Here is an 18,777-nt window from a genome sequence, read left to right as displayed (position 1 = left end):
TGCCTAATTCCCAAACAGCCTGTATGGTGGGTGTCAAGAAAATCCTCAGAATATGGGAAAAACTTCAAGTTCTAGCCAGTACCACCTGGTGACCTCATTACTGGATGGCATTAAAAGATGAGGCCATTTGAGGTTAAAGCAGAAAGCAAAGGAGGGAAGACTATGTCTTTCACTTCCTTTGCCAACCTAAACATGGGTTTGGGGGAGGATGATAGAATGAAAATTTGAAAGATTAGGTGTAAACTCTAATAGGCCCTGGACATTCTAGGGACTTATGATCCTTTTCTCTAGTGATTAAGGAGACAAGAGGGGCTTCCTTGATGGTGTGGTGTTAAGAATACACTTTGCAATGCAAAGGACACTGGTTTGATCCCTGGTCTAGAAGGATTCCACATGCCATGGAGCAACTAAGCCCATGTTCCACAACAAGAGAACACACCACAAGGAGAAGCCCATGCTCACTGCAACTAGAGGAAGCCTGTGCGCAGCAGTGAAGACCCACCACAGCCATAAATAAGTAAATCTTAAAAAAAAAAAAAAAAAAGACAAGTTAAAGGGAAAGAGTTAATAAAGTGGAGGAAGTTGTCACTGCCAGTAATGGTGATCCTCCCCAATCTCCTCTTCCCACTATGAAGACTTCAAAACTGCCTCTTTCCAGGTAAGCCAAACCAACATATTCTAGCAAGTAGCCCATCTATGCGATTTGCCACCCTCGATCCCAACCTCTCCTTTATTCTACTCCCTCCACCTGAGTTTGCTTTTGTGGGGAATCCAGGAATAGGGGGCAACAGAACATTTTGAGAAGTTGGATTCACTTTGAAGGCCAAGGATAATGAGAGCCCTGAGTATGTAGTAGGGTTCTTGCACGTCAGATTACATACTAGGCCTGGAGTATGGAATATATGCAAGCTGGGGGCTGGGGATACAGAGTCTCAAAAAGGATGATCAACCCAACAGTCAGGCAAGGCAACAGAAGTAAGGATGGTCCAGCTGGCTCTGCAGTCTTGACCTCAATCTTTTCTCCTTCTGGCATCTGTTTACTTATCTGTGTCAAAAAGAAGACAATATATATTACAAATATAAGGCATGAAAGAGGAGACATCACTACAGACCCTACAGACATTAACAGGGCAAAGACTAATATGAGCAACTCTATGCCCATAAATGTGACAACACAGATGAAAAGGACAAATTCCTAGAAAGATCCAGAAAGGGAATAGTAATACTTATCAAATCTATTTTGCAGGATTTCAGTGGGTCTTCCAGTCAACAAACAACAAATAAAACACTGTAACAAGAAATAGTCTTAACTGTTGCCCCAGAGTCAGGAAATCTATAGATGGTTCTTCAATTCTATGGATGGTAGTGGCTATGGCTATGGCTATGATGACCTGGATAGCCTTTTGCCTCTACCAGAATGGCAGAGACCAGGGCTTGTTTGTATTTTCTCTTTAGTATGGAAAATTTCAATCACTAAAGTAGAAGAGAGTATTATCATGAACCCCCCAGATCCCTAACATCCCATCACTTAATTATAAACATCTTGCAAAAACTGCTTCATCTATTTTTTCCTTAATTGAAATATTTTAAAATAAATCCCAGACATCATGATGTCTTTGATATCAAAGGCCCCTAAGTCCTTTGACACTTATCTCTAAAAAATAAAATTTTGCTATATAAAAATTTTCACAGCTAACAAAACAATCCTTTACTATTATCCAATGCACTATGCAAATTTCCCTGGTTGTCCCCAAAAGTGTCCTTTTATGCTTAATCTGTTTGAATCAGAATTCAAACAAGGGCTACATATTGGATTTTATTGTTATGCTTCCTAAAAAGTTGGCTTAAAGCTCAACAATCAAAAAACTAAGATCATGGCATCTGGTCTCATCACTTCATGGCAAATAGATGGGGAAAGAGTGACTGACTTTATTTTTGGGGGCTCCAAAATCACTGCAGATGGTGATTGCAGCCATGAATTTAAAAGATGCTTGCTCCTTGGATGGAAAGTTATGACCAACCTAGAAAGCATATTAAAAAGCAGAGACATTACTTTGCCAACAAAGGTCTGTCTAGGCAAGACTATGGTTTTTCCAGTAGTTATGTATGGATATGAGAGTTGGACTATAAAGAAAGCTGAGCGCCGAAGAATTGATGCTTTTGAACTGTGGTGTTGGAGAAGACTCTTGAGAGTCCCTTGGACTGCAAGGAGATCCAACCAGTTCATCCTAAAGATCAGTCTTGAGTGTTCATTAGAAGTACTGATGTTGAGCTGAAACTGCAATGCTTTGGCCACCTGATGCAGAGAGCTGACTCATTTGAAAAGACCCTGATGCTGGGAAAGATTGAGGGCAGGAGGAGAAGGAGACAACAGAGGATGAGATGGTTGGATGGCATCACTGACTCAATGGAGATGAGTTTGGGTAAACTCTAGGAATTGGTGATGGACACAGAGGCCTGGCATGCTGCGGTCCAGGGGGTCTCAACTGAATGACTGAACTGAACTGAACTGAAGACTCTTAATCTTAAATATTTACACTCATCTCTCTCCGGTTTTTTCCACACTGTAGATTTCTTGAAGACACTGAATCAGTTATCCTTTAGGTTTCTCCCATGTAGTTTTCTGATTGAGCAGAGTTTTGCTAAATGAGATCTGGTTGTGTGTCAGGGGTGCATGAAACTTCTGAAATTAGATTAAAAAGACTTGTTGGTATGTGCAAGGTATTCCTCCACCCACTGCCTTGGAGAGGGAGCATTCTTCCAAATTTGTTCTTCTCCAGGTACTCTCAGTTCTGGGGTATCCTACAGATTGTTCATATATCTTATAACAAATTTGGGGTCATTTTAAGGCCTTTGGCTTTTACTCTGCATTTGATGGAAACCATAGGAGGGTTCTGAGAAGATGAGTGATAAAAAATCTAATTTACATGGAATTCCCTGGCGGTCCAGTGGTTAGAACTCTGCACTTTCACTGCCGAGGGCAAGGGTTCAATCTCGGGTTGTGGAACTAACATCCCTCAAGCTGCACTTGTCTCGGCCAATAAAATCCCATCAATTTTCATATTCAAAAAGCATCCTATGTGTGGATAATAGATTGTGGTAAGGGAGTCAGAGGCTGGGGGCAAGAATGGAAACAGGGAGATTAATGACAAGGTTACTACAATTCAGAGGAAAGAGGGCAGTGGGTCTGAACCAGGGAGAAAGAGGCAGTAGACATGAGGAGTATTGGGCAGTTTTGGACCCATCTAGAGGTAGAGCCACTGGAATGTGCTGTCAGAATGGACGTGAACAGGAGAGAAAGAAGGAGTCAAAGATGACCCCAAGGTTTGGGGCTTTACCAGCTGGAAAGCTGGAGGCACCATCTATTTAGTTGGGGAAGATTAACAAGGAGTTGGTACTAGGAAGATTAGGAGTTCATGAATTCAGTTTTGGACGAATTGAGATTGATGTGCCCATGAGACATTTAAAAGGAGATGTCCAGAAGGCAACTGGATATAAGTCTGGAGTTTAGGAGACAGGTTTGTAGTGGGGTCATAAGTTTGGCAATCGCTGGTGTATAGATGATACTTTAAAAAATCCAAGAGACTGGATGAGATGATCAAGGAAGTGGACGTGGATAAAGAAAGAGAAACAAGGATTGTAGTCTGAGGAGCTCTAACATTAAAAGGGCAGGGAGAAGTCAACCTAGGAAACTGAGGAACGCTAATGAGTAGAAAGAAAAATCAAGAAACCTCTGGTGTCACAGAAACTAAGTGAAGAAACTGTACCAAGGAGGAAGGAGTGATCAATTGTGTCAAGTGCTGCTAACAGGTCAAGCAGAAAATAATTGAAAGTCAGTGATTACATTTAGCAAGATGAAGATTATCAGTAACGCTGACAAGAGTAGTTTTGGTAGAGTGATGAGTGCAAAAGTCTGATTAGACTGCTTTAAAGACAGAACAAGAGAAAAGGAATTGGAAGCAAGAAATATAGATATTTTCTAGTAACTTTGCTAGAAATGTGACAGTAGTTGATGAGAGAAAAGAAATAAAAGTCGTGTGTGTGTATGTGTTTTCAAGGTAAGGGAATTGCTGGAGTCAAGAACTTGATAGAGAATTCTCTGGTGGTACAATGGTTAGGACTCAGTGGCTTTCACTGCAGGCCAGGGGTCAATCCCTGGTGGGGGAACTAAGATCCCACAAGCCACTTGGCCAAAAAAAAAAAGAGAGAGAAATTGATAAACAAACAAACAAAAAAAAGGTGAGATTGGACTTCCCTGGTGGTCCAGTGGCTAAGATTTTGTGCTCCCAATGCAGGGGCCCTGGGTTCGATCCCTGGTTAGGGAACTAGATTCCACATGCTGCAACTAAGACTTGGTGCAACCAAATAAATTTAAAAAAATTTTTAAAGGGTGAAATCTAGTGCCCAAGTGGAAAGACTAGAGTTAGATCAAATCATGGTTTAGTTGTGGGATGAGCACTAGAGGAGTGTTCATACAGAGGTACAGAGGTAGATTAGTAGGTAGGTGGGTGAGTCTGGAGATTCTCTTCTGATAGCTTATATTTTCCCAGTGAAATGAGAAGCAGGGTTATTAGTTGGGGGAAAGGGAATGGGAGTATGTGTTTGAAAAGTTGGGTGACAGTGAATGGACTTGGGGAAAAAAAGGGCTGGGAAGCATTAAGAATGATTTGATACTGTATCTACTTATACCTAGAGATACTTAGAAGAGTCAAATTCATAGAGTCAGAAAGTACATTGGCAGATGCCAGCAGCTTGGGGGTGGGAAGAGGGTATCAGGAGTTAGTGTTTAATGGGGACAGAGTTTCAGTTTAGGAAGGTGAAAAATTGGGGAGATGGATGATGGGGACAGCTGCACAACAATGTGAATGTACTTAGTGCCACTGAACTATACAGTTAAATATAGCTAAAATAGTATGTTTTATGTGACTTTTACCATAAGAAAAAAAAATTTTTTTTAATGAGTTTGGGTCGGGTCCAGTTGGACTACTTAAGGAGAGAGGTGACCCCGCGGGGCCTCCTGGGAAAGCTCCCTCTCTCCCCAGGGTCTCCAGAGAGACAGCTGTAATTCCCTGGCTCCAAGAAACACAAGGAGCTAGGCAAGCAGCACACAGGAACTAGTTTCACAACATTGTGTAGGTTAGGGGTTATGGTTCCCATCCACTCCCAACACCGCCTCCTACCTACTTACCGCAGGCAATACTAGGCAGGTGGATTGGCCTGGTGGCAAGGTAAACCCCAAGGAGCTTCCCCACGAGCATCCCGGGAGCTGCAGCCGCACCTTCCCGACCCCCCGCGCCGTCCTCTCCCTAGGCCTGGGGTCCCTAAGGAACAAGCTAAGGCTGAAGTGAAAGGCGGAACTTAACGAAACTTGGGACGGATGGTATTGGAAACTGCATGATTCAGCAGCACACTGGAAAAATCCAAACTTCTAGCCGTCACGTCTCCAGGAGACGGAGAAAGACTTGGTTTAAGGAGCGCTGCATAGACGCCGGGAAATGTCGTCCTGCCTCCGCGGCCCAAACCGGAGTCGTAGTTCACTCGCCGTCGTGGGTGTTGTTCCAAGTCCCCTGCCTGGAGGGACGAAATCTCCCGCCCAGAGAGAGATCGCGTATTACTAGCCACCCTTTCACGCGGGTCTCTCTGTCCCTCCCTTCTGGTGTCTCCGACTGAAGAGCGGGAAAACCGCGAGACCCGTGGAGAAAAGAGGCCGAAGAGCGCGTGAGAGGCCAAGAATGGGCGCCACCGAGCGGGAGAAGGCGAAGCAAGCCTCGAGAGCCTTCAGGTGTGGAAAGTGGGGCGTGGGGTGGGGCAGGGCCTTTGGGTGGGCGCCAGCGCACTCACGTCACTCACATCTCCGCGCTAGTCGGAGCTCCGCCCCCCGTGCCCGCCCCCTTGCCCGGTGGGGCTCCCGTGCTTTCCCGCCAAAATGCTGTGGCCGCGCCTCCCGGCCCAAGCAGGGCGGGAGCGAGATCCTCGCAGAGGGCCGGGCGGACGCGGAACGGAGCGTTGGTGTGACTCAAACGCGCGTCCCTCCTCCCGACCAACCTGCACGGGGATGGAGCGGGGCCGTTCTCTCAAGTTCGCCCTCCAGTGGCCTCTCTGCCTGTTTGCCTGTGAGGGATAGCGCAGAAAGAAGCCAGAGGAATGTGTGGATCTGTCTGCTCCATCTCCTACCACTGGTGTTTTTATAAAAGGTTTTGCTTTGTGGCTTCATCTGGCCTGCTGGGGCTCGGGCGCAGGCATCGTACAAGGCGCGAGGAGCCCCTTTATGACCACAAAGGGGCAGCGGCGCCCGCGGCCGCTGATGCCCGGCCTCTGTCATAAAGGCCAGAGCCTCAAATGCGCATCCCCGCAGATCCGGTGACATGGCATAATAGCTAAGAACATGCCTGGACTCTGACTCTGGCTCTGCCACGTTCTAGCTGTGTGACCCGACCATGGCATCACAGTACCTTACTTTAGGGCTGCAGTCAGCAAATGAAAATGTGGGACCTCCAGTTAAGTTTGAATTTCAGTCACAAGACGGACAATTTTTCTTTTTCTTTTTTTTTTAGCGCATGTCCCAAATACTGTATTTCTGAAATTCGAATTTAACTGGGAATCAAATTCAAGTATAATTGTATTTTATCTGGCAACCCTGATTTAAGGTATTGTTGGAGCAGTGCATAAACAGTTCCTAAAATAGTATCTGGCATATGTAAACATGCAGTGAAGTTTATATAAAATGGCAAAGCTCCTCTAACTACATCACATCCCAACACATTAGGGTCTGTAGTCATCTGGCTGTGCTATCTGAAATGGTCGCCCTTCAGAAAGCCACTCTGTGTAGCAAGTCCAGTGTACATGCCCTCTCCACTCTACTGCCATATTTTCAAAGGGCCAGATTCTCCCTGCTCCCAGTGCTCCTCAAACTCATGTGGGGATTTTTAGGTTTTTAACAGTGCTGGTGTTGTGCCCACTGGACATAGTGTGTGTGTGGGGGGGGGGAGGGGTTGAGAGATCTGAACCATTATGATGTTGGAGCTAGTGACACTCTTTCTATAGGAAGCTGTGACACAGTCTCTTCTAGAATTAGGGGCATGTTATCTTCTGTGGAAGATAAAGGTATATGAGCTAGGAGCGAATAAGGAGGGGATGGGAAACCTGTGATGGATGATGTGAGTAAAAATTTACCAACTTGGAGAATGTATATTGAGGGGCATTCAGGTATCTGAGCCACTTAATGAGCCACTGAGCTCATTAAGGTATCTGATATATGTGAGAGAAGACTTTGTTCAGTCTGAGAAACCTAAAGGGAAAAAAGAAGAAACTGAAGTGGCAGAACCTAGGATTATACATGTAAGTCTATTTTATTCTCAAGTGTCATTATTCATCTCTCCTATTCCCCTCAATCACAACATGCCCCTTCACTTCTCTCACAATAATAGCCTCCCTGAATTTTACTGTACTTTTTTTCTTTTACAAAATCTATTGAATTTCAGTATCTCACTTTATTTTTTAAAGGTTTTCATAGGGAGAAAGAGAGGGCATTCCTCCTTGAGGCCAAGAGGGGTTAAAGTGAAATGCCTCTCACTGCAAACTTGGTGAAATGGAGTGTTAACTTAGGATCTTTTTTTTTTTTTCCTGAGAGGCTTACAGAATCTTAGCTCCCCCACCAGAGATTGAACCCTGGGCCCATGCAGCAAAAGCATCAAGTTCTAACCACTGGACCACCAGGGAATTCCCTAGCCCAGAATTTGGACAGAAGTGTCAGACATGTTCCTTTTTTTCCAGCCAGAGCTCCAAGTCTTGAATTACTAGAGAAAACTTTAGGGAGTCTCTAAGATTGTGGAAACCAATCCTCATTTCTCTTCATATCAGCTTGATGTAGCAGCCCATTCTCTCTTCTCTGTATTTGTACTCTCCCTCCTTTATGGCATCCCCTTCCTGGCATTTGTTGTTGTTCAGTCACTAAGTCGTGTCTTGACTCTTTGTGACCCCATGGACTGCAGCACACTAGATGTCCCTGTCCTTCACCAACTCCCGGAGTCTGCTCAAACTCATGTCCATTGAGTCGATGATGCCATCCAGCCATCTCATCCTCTGTTGCCCCCTTCTTCTGCCCTCAATCTTTCCCAGAATTTGGGTCTTTTCCAGTGAGTCGACTCTTCTCATAAGCTGGCCATAGTATCAGAGCTTCAGCTTCAGCATCAGTCTTTCCAATGAATATTCAGGGTTGATTTCCATTAGGGTTGATTGGTTTGATCTCCTTGCTGTCCAAGGGACTATCAAGATTCTTCTCCAACACCATTTAACCATGTTTAATTATTTCATTTAAAACAATCCTTTTAAAAAAACAGGGTATAGTTCTCTACAATGTTGTGTTAGTTTCTTCTGTACAAAGACGTGAATCAGCTCTATATACATATACCCCGCCCGTTGAACTTCCCTCATCCCCCACCCCCTGCCCTATCCCATCCATCCACCCCTCCACAGAGCAACCAGCTGAGCTCCCTGTGCAATACAGCAAGTTCCCACTAACTGTCTGTTTTATACATGGCAGTGTACATACACCAATCCCAATTTTCCAATTCATCCTCGGACTGCCTCATGTCCACAAAGCCATTCCCTACATCTAGGTCTCTATTCCTGCCCTGCAAATTGGTTCATCTGGACCATTTAGGGACCAATCATTTGGTCTTTGGGCTTCCCAAGTGGCCCAGTGGTAAAAGAATCCACCTACTAACAAAGGAAATGTAGATTTGATCCCTGGGTTGGGAAGATCCCCTGGTGGAGGAAATGGCCATCCACTCCAGTATTCTTGCCTGGGAAATCCCATGGACAGAGGAATGGGGTGGGCTACAGTCTGTAGGGTCACAAAGAGTCCGACGTGACTGAGTAACTGAGCATGCAGGCATTTGGTCTTCTCATGCATGTCCTAGAGAGACATATGGAGGATTTCAGAAGGTTTAAAGTTTACTGGTGGTAGAAACTGAAGTGAGGTAGTACGAGAGGTTGCTAGGTGGGAGAGAAATGCCTGGAATTGTAGGAATCCCTAAGGCAGTCCCCCTTAGTACTCTAATGGCAGCCAGGAATTGTTTGCTCCGGTCCTCAACAAGTACAGAAATTCAGAGAAAGTATTTCAGGACTTTTATAGCGATTTGACAGGAATCATATTTTTGAATTTAATAATGAAAAATCTGGAGTTAAAAAAAAATCTTTCCTTGACCCTATATACTCTTCTACTTCTCTCCCTCTCTCTCTGGATTTCTCCATCCTCCCTCCCTTCATCTCCAGGCTTTTGAAAAGCTGCATTTAAGTTTCTTCAGTTCAATTCAGTTCAGTTGCTCAGTCATGTCTGACTCTTTGTGACTCCATGACCCGCAGCACCCCAGGCCTCCCTGTCCATCACCAACTCCCAGAGTCCACCCAAACCCATGTCAATCATGTCAGTGATGTCATCCAGCCATCTCATCCTCTGTTGTCCCCGTCTCCTCCTGCCCTCAATCTTTCCCAGCATCAGGGTCTTTTCAAATGAGTCAGCTCTCTGCATCAGGTGGCCAAAGCATTGCAGTTTCAGCTTCAACATCAGTCCTTCCAATGAACACCCAGGACTGATCTTTAGGATGGACTGGTTGGATCTCCTTGCAGTCCAAGGGACTCTCAAGAGTCTTCTCCAACACCACAGTTCAAAAGCATCAATTCTTCGGCGCTCAGCTTTCTTTATAGTCCAACTCTCATATCCATACATAACTACTGGAAAAACCATAGCCTTGCCTAGACAGACCTTTGTTGGCAAAGTAATGTCTCTGCTTTTTAATATGCTGTCAAGGTTAGTCATAACTTTCCATCCAAGGAGCAAGCGTCTTTTAATTTCATGGCTGCAATCACCATCCACAGTGATTTTGGAGCCCAGAAAAATAAAGTCAGCCACTCTTTCCACTGTTTCCCCATCTATTTGCCATGAAGTGATGGGACTGGATGCCATGATCTTAGTTTTTTGAATGTTGAGCTTTAAGCCAACTTTTTCACTCTCCTCTTTCACTTTCATCAAGAGGCTCTTTAGTTCTTCTTCACTTTCTTCCATAAGGCTGGTGTCATCTGCCTATCTGAGGTTATTGATATTTCTCCCAGCAATCTTGATTCCAGCTTGTGCTTCCTCCAGTCCAGCATTTCTCATGATGTACTCTTACTTTTCATTTACTCCTCAGCTCCTTCCAATCTGACTTCAAGAATCACTCTTCTGTGATACTGTTCTCATTAAAGATGCCAGTAGCATTTGCCAAATCCACTCTTTGGTTCATCTCATTTGATCTCTCTGTTACAGTTGATCTACCTTCATGAAACTCTCCTCCTCTGGTTTCTGGGAGAACATCCTATCTTCCTATAGTTGTTCCTTCTCAGTGTGCTTCCCCACAGTTATCTGCTTATCAAGTCCCCTCTCATGCTGCATATTCCCTTGTGGGCACACTCCTCCAGGTGTCTGGCTTCAGCTTTCCCTATGGGTTGATCATTTTCAGATTTGTTTTCAATCCAGAACTTTTTCTGATCTCCAGACCCACATATCCAGTTGTCTTCATTTAGATACTCCATAACCATCTCAACAAATCCAAAATCAAACTGATTTTCCCCATACCTGCTCTTCTTTAGTCCATCTGAATGCACCAAATTTCATTCACAGCCAACTCACAAACCCAGGAACCATTATAGATTTCTCCTTTCCTGACTCTCCCCACCAACTAATTTTCAAGATCCATAGATTCTGTGTGATGCATGCTAAGTTCCTTCAGTCATATCCGACTCTTTGCGACCCTATAGATTAGCCTGCCAGGCTCCTCTGTCTGTGGGATTCTCCTGGCAAGAATACTGGAGTGGGTTGCCTCCAGGAGAAGCAATGCTCTCCTCCAGGGGATCTTCCTTAGCCAGGGATAGAAATTTTGTCTCTTACATCTCCTGCATTGGCAGGCAGGTTCTTTACCACTAGTGCCATCTGGGAAGCCCACAGTTTCTAACCCCTAAATATCTTATATTGCTCTCATATTTTGATTTTCCTTTCCCACTGCTCTAAATCAGCTAATATATTAATAAAATTGTTTTGAAGTGTTTTTCTAACAACTACTCAAGATAAAAATGGAACTCCTGGGACTTCAGTGGGCCAGTGGTTAAGAATCCACCTGCCAATGTAGGGGACACAGATTTGATCCCTGCTCCAGGAAGATCCCACATGCAGTGGAGCAACAAAACCTGCATGCTGCTCTGCAGCCCATGCTCTGCAACAAGAGAAGCCACTGCAGTGAGAAGCCCGCCCACCTCAGTGAAAAGTAGCCTTCACTCACCACAACTAGAGAAAGCTTGAGTGTAGTAAGAAAGACCCAGCAGTCAAAAACAAATAAATTAAAAATTGAACTCCTTAGTTTGTTGCTTACTATTGACTCCCACCTACATAGCCACTTTTTTCCCCCCTATTGCCCTCTTGAACTTTGTGCTGTAAGAATATTTAACTTCTGGGACTTCCTTGGTGGTCCAGTGATTAAGAACCTGCCTGCCAGTGCAGGCGGCATGGGTTTGATCCCTGGTCTGGGAACTAAGATCCATATGCCATGGGGCAACTAAGTCTGTGGGCCGCAACTACTGAGTCCACTCACTCTAGAGCCTGTGCTCTGCAACAAGAGAAGCCACTGCAATGAGAAGCCCACACACCACAGCTAGAGAGTAGCCCCTGGTCACCACAACCAGAAAAAGCCTTCATGTGGCAATGAAGACTCAGTGCAGCCACCCCCCGCCCTAATATACAATAAAATAAATTTTAAAAATTAAAAAAAAGAGTAACTCCTGTGTAGTTTTGGGCACAAATCATACTTTCAGTGTCTGTGCCATTCTCTCCTCCTGGAATGCATTATCTGCATGAGTAGCCCCCCTCATGCTCCTCTTGCGCTGAGTACCTATGTTTTCCCCCTAGAATCTTCTGTGGCATCGCATGCAGCTTCATGTGCTCCATTACAGCAATTACTGAATTTTAATCAGGTAAGTTTCTTGAGGACAGTGACTGCTTTTGATCTTAGGATAACGAGTGGATAGCAAAGTATATGTTATAAAGTAGAATGTCAACAAATAGTTGTTGACTATTTTGGAACTAGCTTTTTTTTTTTTTTTTTTTTTTTTTTTTTGCTGAGCAGTGCATGGCTTTCAGGATCTTAGTTCCTTGACCAAGGACTGAACCCAGACCACGGCAATGAAAGCGCCAAGTCCTAACCACGGGACTGCCAGGGAATTCCTTGTTTACAATTTAGATAAGCTGCAGGAAAGTAATACTCATGACCCCACAGCTCAGAATTTCACATTTGAAATTCATTATAACTAGTTTTTTGTGTCATTATCCAGTGTCCAGATGCTTTCATCCAGATATATAATATTTTAGCATAATACAGTATTTTCAAGGTTCATCCATTTTATAGCATGTACCAGAACTCTCCTTTTTGTGGATGAAAAAAAGAATTTAATTCATTCACCAGTGATGGACATTTAGATTGTTTATACTTTGGGGCTATTATGAATAATGCTACTGTGAACACTTCTATACAAGTTTTTAAGTAAAGATTTTTTAAAATCTCTTTTTAATTGGAGGAAAACTGCTTAACAGTTGTATTGGTTCCTGTCATACAAAAAGCAAATCAGTTGTGAAGATATTTTAAAAAATATTTTTAGAGCACTTTCAGTTTTATAACAAAATTGAGAGGAAAGTACAGAGATTTTCCGTATATTCCTTGCCTGCACATATGCATTACCTCTCCCTCAGTATCATCACTCACCAGCATGGTACATTTTTCATCAAGGATGAACCTACATTGATACAGTATAGTCATCCAAGTCCATGTCTTATCACTCTTGGTGTGCATCTTACAGGTTTGGGCAAAAGTATATATATAAATATATTTGGCATCACCGACTTGATGGACATGAGTTTGAGCAAGCTCCAGGAGTTGGTGATGGACAGGGAAGCCTGGTGTGCTGCAGTCCATGGGGTTGCAGAGAGTCGGACACGACTGAGTGACTGAACTGATAATGATATATATCCATCACTTTAATATCATAGAGTATTTTTTAAAAAATATTTATTTATTGGGGCTTCTCTGATAGCTCAGTTGGTAAAGAATCTGCCTGCAATGCAGGTGACCCCAGTTTGATTCCTGGGTCAAGAAGATCCACTGGAGAAAGGATAGGCTACCCACTCTAGTATTCTTGGGCTTCCCTTGTGACTCAGCTGGTAAAGAATCCACCTGCAATGCGGGCAGACCTGGGTTCGATCCCTGGGTGGAGAAAAGGATACCCATTCCAGTATTCTAGCCTGGAGAATTTGCACAGAGTCAGATATGACTGAGCAAATATCACTTTTCACTTTCTTTCATTTATTTACTTGGCTGCTCTGGGGCTTAGTTGTGGGATCTTTAGTTGTGGCATGTGGGATGCAGTTCCCTGATCAGGGATCGAACCTGGGCCCCCTGAATTGGGAGCTCAGAGTCTTAGCCACTGGACTACCAGGGATGTCCCATCATATAGTGTTTTTAATGCCATAAAAAGCGTCTCTGAGAGACTTCCCTGGTGGTTCAGTGCTTAAGACTTCACCTTCCAGTGTAGCAGGTATGGGTTCAATCCCTGGTCAGGGAGCTAAGATCCCACATGACTCGTGGCCAAAATGAAACAAAGAACCAGAAGAAAAATTCTCTCTGCTCTGCCTACTCATCTCTGAATTCATCCCACCCAACCCTGACAACGAATCTTTTTATTGTCTCCATTGTTTTACCTTTCCAAGAATGTCATATAGTTGGAATTATATAGTATGTCACCTTTTCAGATTGGCTTTCTGCACTTAATAATAAGCATTTAATGTTCCTCCATGTCCTCTCATGTCTTAATAGCTCACTTCTTTTTAGAACTGAATAATGTTCCATTGTCTAGAGGTACTGCAATTTATTTATTCACTTATCTATCAAGGATGCCCTTCCAAGTTTTGACAATTTTGATTCCAATTTCTCCACATCCTTGCCAACACCTGTTATTTTCCATTTTTAAAAAGTATAGCCATTGGAGTGGATATTTGGTGGTATCCTGTTGTTTTGATTTGCATTTCTTTAAAGACTCATGATGTTAAGCATCTTTTCTTGTGGGTATTAGCCATTTGCATTTGTTGTTTGGGGAAATGTCATTTCAAATCCTTAGCCTATTTTAAATTTGGGTTATTTGTCTTTTTATTCAATTCTAACTGTTCTTTATATGTTCTAGATATTATACCCTCACTATATAGAGGACTTGCAAATATTTCCTCCCATTCTGTGGGCTGTCTTTTTATTTTTTTGATAGTGTCCTGTTCATTGAGTCGGTGATGCCATCCAACCGTCTCATCCTCTGTCATCCCCTTCTCCTTCTGCCCTCAATCTTTCCCAGCATCAGGGTCTTTTCCAGTGAGTCAGCTCTTTGCATCAGATAGCCAAAGTACTGGAGCTTCACCTCTAGCATCAGTCCTTCCAGTGACTATCCATGGTCGCTTTTCTTTAGGATTGACTGGTTTGATCTCCTTGCTGTCCAAGGGAGTTTCATGAGTCTTCTCCAACACCACAGGTCAAAAGCATCAATTCTTCAGCACTCAGCCTACTTTATGGTTCAACTCTCACATCCATACATGACTACTGGAAAAACCATAGTTGTGACTATATGGACCTTTGTCAGCAAAGTGATGTCTCTTTTTAATATGCTGTCTAGGTTGGTCATAGCTTTTCTTCCAAGGAGGAAGCCTCCCTTCCATTAGGAAGCTTGCACAAGCTCTTATCCTCATCTATCAGAGATCAAACAGAAGAAGCAAGTACTACAATCCCACAGCCTCCAGAATGAAAACCACAACCACAGAAAGCTAACCAAAATGATCACATGGATCACAATGAAGCTATAAGCTATGCCGTGCAGGGCCACCCAAGACGGACGGGTCATGGTGGAGAAGTCTGACAAAACGTGGTCCACTGGAAAAGGGAATGGCAAACCACTCCAGTATTCTTGCCTCAAGAACCCATGAACAGTTCATCTTGTAGCTTTGGATTAATATTATACTCAATCTTTTCTTCTTGCACATCATTGTCTGAGTTGAGTTTTCTCAGACTAGTTCTTTGCAAGAGGTTCCTGGGTATGTTGAAGGAGTCAGAGTAGAGTTCCAAGTCAGCTGGTTTTCATAACATTAAAGCTTACTTCTTAGGAGTGGCCTGGTGGCCTAGTGGTTAAGATTTCAGGCTTCCACTGCTGTGGCCTGGGTTCAATCCCTGGTCGCACATGAATGCATGCTTGTTAAGTTGCTTGTCATTTCTGGCTCTTTGAGAACCCATGGACTGTAGCCCACCAGGTTCCTCTGTCTGTGGGATTCTCCAGGCAAGAATACTTGAGTGGGTTGCAGTGCCCTCCTCCAGGAGATCTTTCCAACCCTGGGATCAAATCCGAGTCTCTTACGCCTCCTGCATTGCAAGTGGATTCTTTACCACTGAACCACCAGGAAAACCCCCACAACATAGCCAAAACAAACAAAAACAAAACCGAAACTAAAGCTCCCTTCTTGTCTCCCATCATAAACATGACTTTTATAAAGGACTGAGCAGCCCTCCTTGCTCTGTTTCCCAGTTTCTTGCAGCCATCGTTACAAGTAGGAGGACGCTAATGGTGAAACCCTCACCTTCGGGAAATGTAATTTTCCTCATATTTTTTACATCTGCCTCTGCTTGTCCCTCTTTATGCTCAAATGTTCTTCCATAGTTTCTATTATTATTTTTTAAATTAATCGATTATTTCTTTTTGGCTGCCCTGGATCTTTGTTTTTTCCGTCAGGCTTTTTCTAGTTTCAGTAAGAGGGGGCCACTCTTTAGCTGCAGTGGGTGGGCTTCTCATCGCAGTAGCTTCCCTTTTGCAGGCACAGGCTGTAGGGCATGTGAACTCAGCAGCTGTGGTGCACGGGCTTAGCTGCTCTATGGCATGTGAGATCTTCCAGGATCAGGGGTCGAACCCCTATCCCCTGTGTAGACAGGTGGATTCTTAACCACTAGGGAAGCCCTCTTTTTTTTTCTTCATAGTTTCTTGTTTCCAGTTCCCATTTCATAATTGCCCCCAATTTCAGCTGCTTTTCTCAGTCCTTACATGTAACTTATTCTCTTCCAATTAGACTCATCTCCTAGTTTTGCTGAATGTGGAGTTTGCAAAGATCTTTTCATTCTTTTTCTTGTTTTTAGATTATTTTCAGAATAGAAGACCATGGTAATGATGATACTTTAAAGCTTCCATGCTTTTAAATATTAGATTTGTTTCTTACTAACAGCATACAACTATACTGTATTCATTTTTTTAAAAATCTAATCTGAAAGTTTGTCTTTTAAAAAATTTAGTTTTAATTGGAGGATAGTTGCCTTACCATGCTGTGTTGATTTCTGCCATATATCAAAATGAATCAACCATAGGTGTACATATGTCCCCTCCCTCTTGAACCTCCCTCCCACCTTCCACTCCATCCCACCCTTCCAGATTGTCACAGAGCATGGGGTTGAGTTCCCTGTGTCATACAGCAAAAAAAAAAAAAAAAAAAAAAAATCTGTTTTACCATATGATAATGTAAAGGTTTCAATGCTATTCTCTCCATTCTTCCCACCCTCTCCTTCCCCCACTGTGTCCACAAGTCTATTCTCCATGTCTGTGTCTCTACTGCTCCCTTACAAATAGGCTCATCAGTACCATTTCCCTAGATTCCATATATATGCATTAATATACAATATTTGTTTGAAAATTTCTCTTTTACCTAAAGAGTTTAGTCTGTACTTATTATGATAATAACATATTTAGATTTGTTTCTATCACCTTATTTCTATTTACAAGACCTCTTTTTTCCTTCTTATGTTTTGTCTTGTATTTCCCCTATTGGATTGATTTATATTTCTTTTATTTCCTATCCCCTTCCCCTGGTTAAATCATACAGTCTATTTGCTTCTTTGTTTTTGGTGGCTTCCTTAGATTTTTTAATATACACCTATAACATAATATTAAATATGGCTTTCAATGTTCTGGGAATTTCATTTGAGAACAGCAGATGTCAGATAACCTATGCAGAGCATGCTAAGACCTTGTAGAGGAGATTTTTGTTACCTTTGTAGCTCACCACCCTCTCAGGTGCAGTTTTTAAATAATTTCTTTAGAAAGAACTATTCATATGCTCTGTGGTATTTCTCCTTCCTTCTCTTCTTTGGGAGATATGTGTCAGAGAATTATTTGGAGAGCTTGATGATACCCATTCAGTTATCTCCTGAATTTGGAGGTGTGTACATTCTCAACTCATGCATGGAAAAAAGATTTAAAGGTGTGTAAGCTTTCATGAAGCTGGTCATAAGCCAGCTCTGTCTGTGGAAGTATTACTCTCCAAGGTAATGGAGGAGTCTCAGTTCTGGGTCCCTAGCTCTCTTTTCTATTTATTTATCTATTTAGTTTTGTCTGTGCTGGGTCTTTGCTGCTGCACACTGGCTTTCTCTAATCATGGTGAACGGGGGCTAATCATCATTGAGGCGTACAGGCTTCTCATTGCGGTGACTTCGCTTATTGCAGAGCATGGGTTCTAGGCACACAGGCTTCAGTAGTTGCATCCTGTGTGCTTAGTTGTGGGATCTTCCTGAACCAGGGATCGAACCTGTGTCCCCTACGTTGGGCAGACAGATTCTTAACCACTGGACCACCAGCAAAGCCCCAGGTCCCTCTCTCTCATGGCCCAAGTCCTCTCTCCTCTCTTAGCCAAGGCAGTACTACCCTAATTCCCAGCAATCAGGGTCAGTTTTTTTTTTTAATTTTTCATAATATCACAAGTTTATTAATTTTATATATTATTAAAGGAATAACAATGTGAAAATAAAACCTAAATCAACACAAAACTCATTTTTACAATACAATCTCTATGCAATTTATCATTCATCTAACACATGATATCTCCTACACTCTATTTCTCAACACATGCAAAGTCAGAAATATATAACAAATCATCTAAGCACTTCCCGGTCTTATAGTAATTCATAGAGAATATAACTATGTAGTTGCACTCACAAAATCTGACTTTTTGTAAGCCACAAAGAGATGTTTTTGGCCTGACCATCAGTTGTTAGGAAGCTATTATAGTGTTCCTAACAAATAACATTTTGGTCTTACAGTAATGCATGACATGGATATTGAAAAGAGAGCTCAGGCTAAAAGCATTTTTGTGGTTAAGAAAAAAGTTAGAGGTCAACTGAATACAATAGTAGCCAACTATTTTTTTCCCAACAACTAATTTTCATTTAATACTTGCTAGCCACCATTCTAAGCACTTTACATGTGTTGACTTATCATTATACAAAGTAAGCCAGAAAGATAAAGACCAATACAGTATACTAACACATATATATGGAATTTAAAAAGATGGTAATGATAACCCTATATGCAAAACAGAAAAAGAGACACAGATGTACAGAACAGACTTTGGAACTCTGTGGGAGAAGGCGAGGGTGGGATGTTCAAAGAGAACAGCATTGAAACAAGTATACTATCAAGGGTGAAACAGATCACCAGCCCAGGTTGGATGCATGAGACAAGCGCTCAGGGCTGGTGCCCTGGGAAGACCCAGAGGGATGGGATGGGGAGGGAGGTGGGAGGGGGGATCGAGATGGGGAACACATGTAAATCCATGGCTGATTCATGTCAATGTATGGCAAAAACCACTACAATATTGTAAAGTAATTAGCTTTCAACTAATAATAATAA

The sequence above is a fragment of the Muntiacus reevesi genome, chromosome 2 (assembly GCF_963930625.1).
Source record: "Muntiacus reevesi chromosome 2, mMunRee1.1, whole genome shotgun sequence".
Taxonomy (NCBI): domain Eukaryota; kingdom Metazoa; phylum Chordata; class Mammalia; order Artiodactyla; family Cervidae; genus Muntiacus; species Muntiacus reevesi.
The sequence above is the reverse complement of the archived record's forward strand: the minus strand, read 5'-3'. Positions refer to the sequence as shown.